This window comes from Thalassophryne amazonica, chromosome 4 (assembly GCF_902500255.1).
Source record: "Thalassophryne amazonica chromosome 4, fThaAma1.1, whole genome shotgun sequence".
Taxonomy (NCBI): domain Eukaryota; kingdom Metazoa; phylum Chordata; class Actinopteri; order Batrachoidiformes; family Batrachoididae; genus Thalassophryne; species Thalassophryne amazonica.
The window spans coordinates 71,820,959-71,832,120 of NC_047106.1; positions in this window are offsets into that span (position 1 = coordinate 71,820,959).

Sequence of the window (11,162 nt, forward strand, 5' to 3'; positions counted from 1 at the left end):
TTCTCTCACTTGCTTTTTGGACCCTTTTTTTTTTGGCATCTGGCAGGCCTGAAACAATGGAAATTTTGTCTGGCAGGGGCCATTCCGCACTCCTTATAAAAAACTTATATCCAAAATGTTAAATGTGGTATGAACAATGTTTGATCCATCCCATAATTGCAGCCTTTTGGGGGATCCCTGGGGGCCACATGCAGCAGGTGCACCCCGGCAGACATCCATATCTGCACATAATTGGCACCCTCCCAAATGCTCAGGGACTTGGATATTGGTACCTGCTTCGTTTGACCAAAATGCTCTGGGCTGCTGCTCTAACACACACACACACACACACACACACACACACACAAATGTCAGGGTGCTGCCATGCAAGGCGCTTAACTACACACCGGGAGCAACTTGGGGATTAAGGGCCTTGGCCAAGGGCCCTTAGTGATTTTTCAGCCAGACAGGGGTTTGAACCAATGATTCTCTGGTGTCAAACTCACTGCTTAACTGTGAGTCTATCACCTCCCTATAATTTGTCTTTGAGTTAATATAGTGTCATCCTGTTACTGTTACTCAGTTATCTTCAAGCAGTCACTGATTCGCTAAATTACAGGTGCTCTGTAGCTTCTCTAGTTACCTTACGTTAAAGATCTTCTTGATCGACTGCACCCAGATTTAATAATATCTTCCTTGGCCCCAGGTCTAACTCCCTATTAAATAAAATTAAATAAAATTTCATATAATTTAGAGATGTCCTGCTGACAAACATCAAACAGACAAATGTCAATGAAAACATAGCCTCGAGGGGCAGTTGATAGAATGTCTTTCAATCTGATTATCAATCGTTGATCCTGTGATGTGTTCATTACTTTTGAGCCGCATCCCTGATCTTCGATATCCGAGAAAATTCCTGAATCCATAACTCATCCCAACCACGTGTTGTGTGTTTTCATGTTAAAATTGCTCATGTCCGTCTATACTGACTAACATATGTTTTGAAGGTGCTCCACACTACCATTATATGCCTGTCTCACATCCTGTTTTCAGTCCTAACCTCTAACCATGCCTGGTTTTGAACCACCGACTTTCATATTGCCAGGTCAATGCACTAGTGCACAACCTGGTTGTTAGTGATAGCAAAGTTAGGTTTACATATAAGTGTACGTTAATCTAAACAACATTGTGTGTAGGTGGTGCTGGTATTAAACTTGCCTGGACAAAACAAAGCCCTTGTTTTGGAGCTGCTTGTTTCTTTCTTGTGCTGAAATGTTGGTCCTCGGTCCAGCGAGACACAGACACCAGTTTGAACAGTTAACGCTTACCCTAGACTTGTGTGTCATACAACCCCAATTCCAATGAAGTTGGGACGTTGTGTAAAATGTAAATAAAAACAAAATACAATGATTTGCAAATCCTCTTCAACCTATATTCAATTGAATACATGACAAAGACAAGATATTTAATGTTCAAACTGATAAAATGTATTGTTTTTGTGCAAATATTTGCTCATTTTGAAATGGATGCCTGCAACACGTTTCAAAAATGTTGGGACAGTGGTATGATTACCACCGTGTTACATCACCTTTCCTTCGAACAACACTCAATAAGCGTTTGGGAACTGAGGACACTAATCGTTGAAGCTTTTTAGGTTGAATTCTTTCCCATTCTTGCTTGATGTACGACTTCAGTTGTGTTGTTCAACAGTCCGGGGTCTCCGTTATCGTATTTTGCACTTCATAATGCGCCACACATTTTCAATGGGTAACAGGTCTAGACTGCAGGGAGGCCAGTCTAATACCCACACTCTTTTACTATGAAGCCACGCTGTTGTAACACGTGTAGAATGTGGCTTGGCATTGTCTTGCTGAAATAAGCAGGGACGTCCCTGAAAAAGACGTTGCTTGGATGGCAGCATGTGTTGCTCCAAAACCTGGATGTACCTTTCAGCATTGTTGGTGCCATCACAGATGTGTAAGTTGCCCATGCCATGGGCACTAACACACCCCCATACCATCACAGATGCTGGCTTTTGAACTTTGCACTGGTAACAATCTGGATGGTCTTTCTCCTCTTTTGTCCGGAGGACACGACATCCATGATTTCCAAAAACAATTTGAAATATGGACTCAGCAGACCACAGCACACTTTTCCACTTTGCGTCTGTCCATTTCAAATGAGCTCGGGCCCAGAGAAGGCGGCGGCATTTCTGGATGTTGTTGATGTATGGCTTTTGCTTTGTATGGTAGAGTTTTAACTTGCACTTGTAGATGTAGCGATAAATTGTGTTAACTGACAATGGTTTTCTGAAGTGTTCCTGAGCCCACACGGTAAGATCCTTTACACAATGATGTCGGTTTTTAATGCAGTGCCGCCTGAGAGACGGAAGGTCACGGGCATTTAATGTTGGTTTTCGGCCTTGCCGCTTACATGTAGAAAGTTCTCCAGATTCTCTGAATCTTCTGATTATATTATAGACTGTAGATGATGGAATCCCTAAATTCCTTGCAATTGAACATTGAGAAACATTGTTCTTAAACTGTTGGACATTTTTTTCACACAGTTGTTCACAAAGTGGTGATCCTCACCCCATCTTTGCTTGTGAAGGCTGAGCCTTTTGGGGATGCTCCTTTTATACCCAATCATGACACTCACCTGTTTCTAATTAGGTGTTCTTGGAGCATTCATCAGCTTTCCCAGTCTTTTGTTGCCCCGTCCCAACTTTTTTTGAAATGTGTTGCAGGCATCCATTTCAAAATGAGCAAATATGCGCACAAAAACAATAAAGTTTATCAGTTTTAACATTAAATATCTTGTCTTTGTGGTGTATTCAATTGAATATAGGTTGAAGAGGATTTTCACATCGTTGTATTCTGTTTTTATTTATATTTTACAAAACGTCCCAACTTCATTGGAATTGGGGTTGTACATCACAGCAACAAAGTGAGGAAGCTTGGGGTGATTTTTGATCCCATGTTGTCCTTTGCCCTACACAATAGAGAAGTCACTAGGACTGCTTTATTCCACCATCGTAACATAGTGGGCATTCATCACATCCTGTCTATGGTGGACACAGAGACTCTGATCCATGCATTTGTCTCCTCTAGACTGGATTATTGAAATTTCCTGTTCTCTGGCTTAAGCAGCAGTGGTGGTGAGGTGATTATTGCACTTGCTTTCAGTGCAGAAGGTTCCCTGTTGCAACACCATCCCTGCCACATTTCTCCATGTAATGTGGAGTTGCGTCAGGAGGGGCATCCGGCGTAAAACTTGTGCCAAATCAGAATGCAGATCCATCTTGGATTTGCTGTGGCAACCCCGAGTGCAAAAAAGGGAGCAGCCACAGAGACTTACCTGTTCTCTGGCTTAAAGCAGTCCAGCATGAGGGGTCTCCAAATGGTTCTGGCTGCTGCCAGAATTTTGATAGGAAGCAGAAAGCTCAACCAAATTACACTGATTTTGGCCTTTCATTTCCTGTCTCTGTGAGGTGTGATTTTAAGGTTCTGTTAATAATTTATAAAACTATGTGCCTCCCTGCCTAGCTAACCTATTTTCACCCTACGTACTGGCACATGCTCTGCGTTCTCAGGATGCAAGACTACTTTGTGTCCCAAAGGTAAAAAAAAAAAAAGTTATCAGGCCACAAAGCATTCTCTTATCATGTGCCTGCCCTGTAGAATGATCTCCCTGCATAGATAAAACACTCAGATTCCATAGAAACATGGAAACACTCATTTTCCTTAGGAAAATGAGTCATTTTAGACTGGACAGCTGCATTTTACAAATGTGTTATAAAGCTCTTTTGCAGAGCATTCTGTCTTTAGTCTCATCTGTACTTTTGGTAATATGCATGTGAAGGATAAAAAAAAAACTGCAGTGCATTATTAATATAGCCGGGAAAATCATAGGCATCAACCAAGCATCTGTAGCTCAGTTGTACAATGAGCTCATCCTCAGGAAGACAGACCAGATTCTTAGAGATGTAACACATCCTTTATTCTCAAAATTTGTGAGTAGCCACAAGTCAAGTGGCAGAATTCTGCAAAGACAGAATAGAATAGAGAGGTATAGGAAGTCCTTCGTGCCTACAGCAATAACATTATACAACAATAGACTCAAAACTTCTGTGTTATCTTGACTTGATTCCAGGCTCATTTTAACTAGTCTATCTTAGATCATAGATTCTAGTTTTTACTTTTTGTTTATTTATTATATTTTTTTAGGATCTGTTAACTTTTTTATATTTTATGAGGTATGTATGTGTTTTTTTTGCTGGGTTATAATATATGTTGTAAGACAAGCAATGATGACCACATGAATTTCCCCTGGTGGGATAATAAAGTTTACGTTGACCTTGACCTTGAAACATTCAAGCTCAGATTAAAGACTCATCTATTCTTGCTCCTGTATGGCTATCATACCAGTGTAGTATGGAATTACGATGCATCCAGAAAGTATTCACAGCACTTCACTTTTTCCATATTTTGTAATGTTACAGCCTTATTCCAAAATGGATGAAATTTGTTTTTTTCGCTCAACATTCTACACACAATACCCCATAATGACAATGTGAAAAAAGGTTGGGGTTTTTTTAGATTTACTGAAAATAAAAAAAACTAAGAAATCACATATACATAAGTAGGCACAGCCTTTTCCATGAATCATGGCGGTGACTAGTTAGGATTGAGAGAAAGATGAATGCAGCAATGTACAGAGACATCCTGGATGAAAACCTGTTCCAGAGCACTCTTGACGTCAAACGGAGCAATGATTCATCTTCAGCAGGACAATGACCTTAAGCACACAGCCAAGATATCAAAGGAGCGGCTTCAGGACAACTCTGTGAATGTCCTTGAGTGGCCCAGCCAGAGCTCACACCTGAATCTGATTGAACATCTCTGGAGAGATCTGAAAATGGCTGTGCACAGACGCTCCCCATTCAACCTGATGGAGCTTGAGAGGTGCTGCAAAGAGGAATGGGCAAAACTGCCCAAAGACAGGTGTGCCAAGCTTGTGGCATCTTATTCAAGAAGACTTGACTTGAATACCTATGTACATATGATTTCTTAGTCTTTTATTTGTAATATATTTGCAAAAATTAAAAAAAAACAAACAAAAAAAACAATAAAACTTTTCATGTCATTATGAAGTGCTGTGAGTAGATGTTTGAGGGTGAAAAAATTAATTTGCTCCATTTTGGAATAAGGCTGTAACATAACAAAATGTGGAAAAAGTGAAGCGCTGTGAATACTTTCCGGATGCACCGTAGCGATAACTAGAGGCCTCTGGCAAAGTATCACTATTTGACAAACTGGGAATAATTCCAAGATGACAGGCACTGTGTACGTCCTTGCAATACCCCTGGTTAGAATCAAAAACACAACCCCTCAGTTTTTTTCAAAATCCAAAGTTATTTTGTCTTTGACTGGAGACTAAATAAGGTTGAAACTCTTTTGAATGGCAACCTCACGATCAAACAAAAGTAACTACCACTAATAGTGTGACTGTTCGTCATCACTGTCTTTGATGTCAGCAAATGTCTGCAGCACGCTGCACAATCTTTGACAAATCGTAGACCACATAGAAAGCACACAAGCTCTGCTGACACACACACTCCTTCCCAGGCTAATCTTCTCCACCAGGCCCTCCCATGAGCCACAGCTCCACTTTGATCAACATTGTCAAGGCTCACTGTGTGATTTCTGTGTGAGGAAGACAGAAGTTTAGTGGGGGTAGGGATGGGTTTACCCTGAAGTGCTCGATATTCTTGTGTTACTTCCTGCCCTGCAGTCCTGACCTGAAGACCCACAGCCAAAGACCCTTTTGTCTAACTGACCTTCAACCTCTCTTCTGCCCCTCCCTGTCTTCTGCTCCGCCTCCTTCTTTTGTTCGCCCTCTCTCCTCGAACCTCAAACATATACTAATTCCAAACCCTTCAAATCCATCATCAAAGAAACGACCCGAGCACACTCACACTCACATGGACATGTATTCCTCTTACGTTGCCATAGCAGCAGAGATTCTTGATACTGTGCTTTTGAAACCATGTGAGGAGGTCAATCTCACCTTCAGGGGTTCACTCTGACACGGTTCCTTTTAGAGGTTAATTTCTGGTTCACTGCTTGAAATAGAAAAAAGAAGCAACTGCTGTTGCAGATGTCATGAATAATTGTTCTGACTAGCCACACTCTAATTATGACTGCTGAGAATGGTTAAAATGTATATTTTTAAAATTATGTAGGCATATGCATTCATTTCAACAGACATCTTAAATGCAGGAATAGATGCAAAACCATTTTCATGCTGAATACCATCATTCGTAATACAGTTCACTATTTTAGGTAGGGCATGGCATGTCTTACAGCTAGACCAAACCATCATCATAGGGATCGAAATTATGAGACAGCATTCTAAAAAAAGAAATGCTAGTTATGTCACCTGGTCCCACATAACTTGCTTGTTTAAATAGGAAACAGAATATACAGTTATTTGTAACAAGCCGTAAACTATAAAGTAATCCCCAAGTCGCTCATGTGGAATGCCTAGGGTGGGGGGCAAAGCCTTTTTTCACATGCTTTGAACACTGCGGCTTAAACAATGATGCGGCTAATTTATGGATTCATCCATGAATAAGTTTATAGGTTAGTAGCAGAACCTTAAAATCTTGTCTCACTGGGACAGGAAGCCAGTGAAGGGATGCCAAAATGGGTGTAATGTGGTTGTACTTTCTGCTTCATGTCAAAAGTCTGGCTGCAGCATTTTGAACCAATTGGAGACCCCTAATGCTAGCCTGTGGTAAACCAGAAAATAGAACATTGCAGTAGTCCAATCTAGAAGAGACAAATGCATGGATCAGGGTCTCACCATCAGCCATAGACAGGATGGGACGAATCTTCGCTATATTTCGCAGGTGGAAGAAAGTAGTCCTAGTAATATTTCTAATGCAGAGGCCAAAGGACAACGAAGGATCAAAAATTACCCCAAGGTTCCTCACTTTGTCAGTGTGATGTATGACACACGAGCCGAGGCTGAGCGTTAACTGGTCAAATTGATGCCGATGTCTCACTGGACCAAGAACCATCATTTCAGTCTTATCAGAGTTTAAAAGTAGGAAGTTTCTAGACATCCAACTTCTCGCTGCTGCAAGGCAATCTTCTAAGGATTTTATGTGAACGAGATTACCAGCAGTTATCGGCATGTATAACTGAGTATCATCTGCATAGCAGTAATCCCAAAATGCCGCAATATGTGCCCAAGGGGTGCTATATAAAGGGAGAAAAGCAGGGGGCCTAAGACAGACCCCTGTGGAACCCCAAAGTTCATGTCACTAAGGTTAGAGGTAGTGTTTCTGTACAAAACACAGTGAGAACACTGGTCATGTATGACGTCAGCCATGCAAGGGCACTCCCAGTAATCCCAAAATGATTTTCCAGCCTATCAAGTAGAATCTAATGATCCACTGTATCAAATAGAGCACTGAGATCTAACAACAACAGAACCGTAGTGGTGTCCAAATCCATTGTAAGCAGAAGATCATTCACCACTTTAGTGAGAGCCGTTTCTGTGGAATGATATTTTCTAAAAGCAGACTGCAGTGGCTCAAAGAGATTATTCTCAGTCTACGAGCTGCGTGACACCACTTTTCCCAGAATTTTAGAGAAAAATGATAGATTTGATATCGGCCGATAGTTTTTCAATACACTAGGGTCAAGATTAGGTTTCTTAAGTAATGGTTTAATCACTGCAGATTTGAAACATTTAGGAACAGATCCAGAAGTTAAAGAAAGATTAATCATTTCAAGCACAGTCGGCCAAGAGTGGGCCACAGGTCCTTAAACAGTTTTGTTGGTATAGGATCAAATAAACAGGTTGTGCTTTTTGTTGACATTACGAGTTTTGTCAGCATGCCTAGTGAGATACTATCAAATTCTGTAAATCTAGGTAATACCTCAGTAGTGGCGCCCACCTCAATAGCAGGGTGTAGTGGCTGGGTTAAGGCATGCCGGGATATGTTTAACCTGATGTCTTCTATTTTATTCCCAAAGTAATCCAGGAAATCTTGTGCTGTAAAAGGAGAGCAAACTACAGGTGGTTGTCCATGCATAAATGTTGCCACCGTGTCAAACAAGAACTTTGAGTTATGCTTATTTTTGTTGATCAAATCAGAGTAGTAGGTCCGCTTTGTAGCCAATAATGCATGCTTATAGTCTAAGATAGCATCACGCCATGCAAGGTGAAATACTTCTAATTTTGAACGACGCCATTTCCGTTCTAGATCTCACTTGCGCTCAGAGGTCTTGGGGTCGCTTGCCTTGCTCTTGCCTCTCCCCAGCTGCTCTTTCAGCAGACAACTCCTGAATTTATTGTAAACCAAAGTATCCATTTCAGAGGGACCATTGGTCTTGGATCTGGATGGTGTCAGGTCCTCCTCAGCCTGCACTCTGGAAAGCCACTCCTCTGACATGTTTTGAATAGAATATGGACTTAACGGTTTGCTCCCCAAGTCCCCAGCAGTGGTGGGATTTCACGCGTAGTCACACAATATTTCCGTACTGCTGATCGTGCACATTCAGAATGCAAAAATGGTCTATTAATAACAATTAACTGTATATGCTGTTTCCCATTTAATCAACCAAGTTATGTGAGACCGGTTGACATGACTAGGGTAAGTAAATAAAGTATATCATTTCTCACAGTGAATATTTTTACTTTGCTCAGTGTTTGCTTCTTCCATATAATTTGTTTCGTTTTTTTTATGTCATAAAGATAATTGTGGATAATTGAAGATGTTTATTCATACTGGATTAAACAGAAGTCCTTTGCAAGAATGATATTTGGTGACTGTTTCTAGGACACAAATCTACTAAGATTTGTGAGTTTGCAAGGAATTGCAGAAAACTAGTTTTTAATTTTATAGTCATCACAAGACCTCCCCATGGCAGTCACAAATAACTTGAAAATAATAAGTGACTACCAACATACATGACCCGACTAAACCAGCTGATAGGCTACAGCAGCGAATAGTTTGCGGTATTAATGCCAAGCATCATAAATGAGTACAAATGTCACTAATATGGAAGCAATGAGTCAATGTTCATAATGTTACAAATAAAGAGAATAGCGAAAAAGAATAACCTGGTGCCAACCGTCAGTAGTGATTCTTTTTCTGGGTACACGTTCAGCATTTATTTGTAGATGTCAAGTGCAGAAGGTAAGGACTTTCAAGTTAGCCCAGAATAGGATCAGTAGTTAATATAAACCTACTGAAAAGTCAGTAATTTTTCTTATTCTTTTTGTCAGGACTTTGTTGGGTGTTCTGCTGGCCAGTTGGTTAGTGCACCTGTTTTGAAAACATAAGGATCCCAGTTTAAGACCACTTGTGTACATTCTCCGTGTAATTTGGAGTTGCATTAGGAAGGCTATCTGGTGTAAAACTCATGCCAAATCAACATGCAGAGCCATATCAGATCCACTGTGATGACCATGAGCGTAACGCAGAAGCTGAAGGTACTTAACAAAACATGGCCTTGCTGGGACCCTGTGATAGCTTGACTAATTGGGACCAATGCAGGCCTATACCACACCATGGCAAGATCGACATACCACTATAAGATGTTGGGTATGCATACCGGTATTGCCGTCCCCATTTATTCGATAAATCAGTGCTGCAGGTGGTAAGCTGTTTGTCCTGTTTTGTTTTGGCTTGTTGTGTGCAGGAGCTCTGAGTTGAAACACGCAGTTTACACCATCTTGCTGTGTCTCACAGCATGGTGGCGATGCAACATACAAGAGCAGCAGTGAATTTTACAAACATGCCGTATTTACACGGTTTGCTTTCAAAGTATGTCTGTGTCCTCTGGCTGTGTTAGTGTAAAGCTGACAGCAGCTAAAAACAGAACAGCACTGCACCCGCGGTGACTTAAAAAAATACTAACGCGTTGCTATTATTTTTTTCAAAATCACACAGTCTCTTTCTGAGGATGGCAAGAGATAAAAGCACAGATGAAACCTACTTAGCTGTCAATCAGGCAGTGCTTTGCACATAAATACAGCAGTTTGCCATTATTCCTGATCACTGTGCAGGCTAGGGGCTTATCCAGAGGGAAAGAGAACGAACATGGGAACTCCCCCACCACCCTTATTGGACATTGTGACATTACTTTTGAAGACAGGTTTTGCAAACTACTACTTTTACTACTGTAATATATTCCAGACAACGCATACGTTCGCTTGTTAGGTGCCAACTGCCAAATTTATTGAACAGCGCATGCATAAGATACAGCACTACAGGTAATGCATTGGAACTATATATATATATATATATATATATATATATATATATATATATATACGAGGTCTGTTAGAAAAGTATCCGACCTTATTATTTTTTTCAAAAACCATATGGATTTGAATCACGTGTGATTGCGTCAGCCAAGCTTGAACCCTCGTGCGCATGCGTGAGTTTTTTCATGCCTGTCGGTTGCTTCATTCGCCTGTGAGCAGGCTTTGAGTGAGGTGTGGTCCACCCCTCTCGTCTATTTTTTATTGCGAATAAATGTCTGAACGATTTGGATCTTTGCTGCATCAATTTTTTTCCAGAAACTGTAAGAGACCTCCAGGTGGACACCTTTCAAATAATTAATATGGTTTTCAGGGACGATTTTATGGGGATTAAACAGATTACGGGGTGTTACTGCCCCTTTAAGGACGGCCCACAACTGCTGAGATCGCAGCGCGCTCCCAGCGCCGATGGACAGGCTGACACCCCGCACAAACAACCAGATCATTTCCAACGTGAAAGCTTTGTTGATCCGGGACCTCATCTGACTTTCACAAAAAGGCAGAAGATGTGGACATCAGCACTTTTTCCGGCACATTCCACCGTTACAGGAGTTTTTTTTTTTCATGGAAAAAGAAGCCGAGGGACGCGCCACGGAGCCGTTCATTACGCGGGACAAAACCACCTCGGTGTTGGTCTCACAGGACGGCTTAAAGGTGGATTTCAGATGGATTCCAGTTGCTTTCCAGTCGTGTGAATATCCGATTGTGATTGTGCATGAGCTGAACATGCCAGAACATGTCCTGTGAGGCTTCACAGGACATGTTCCTTCCTCTTTCCATGACAAAAACTCCTGTAACAGTGAAATCTGCCGTTCATTTCTAAACTGGACGCTGTCTTG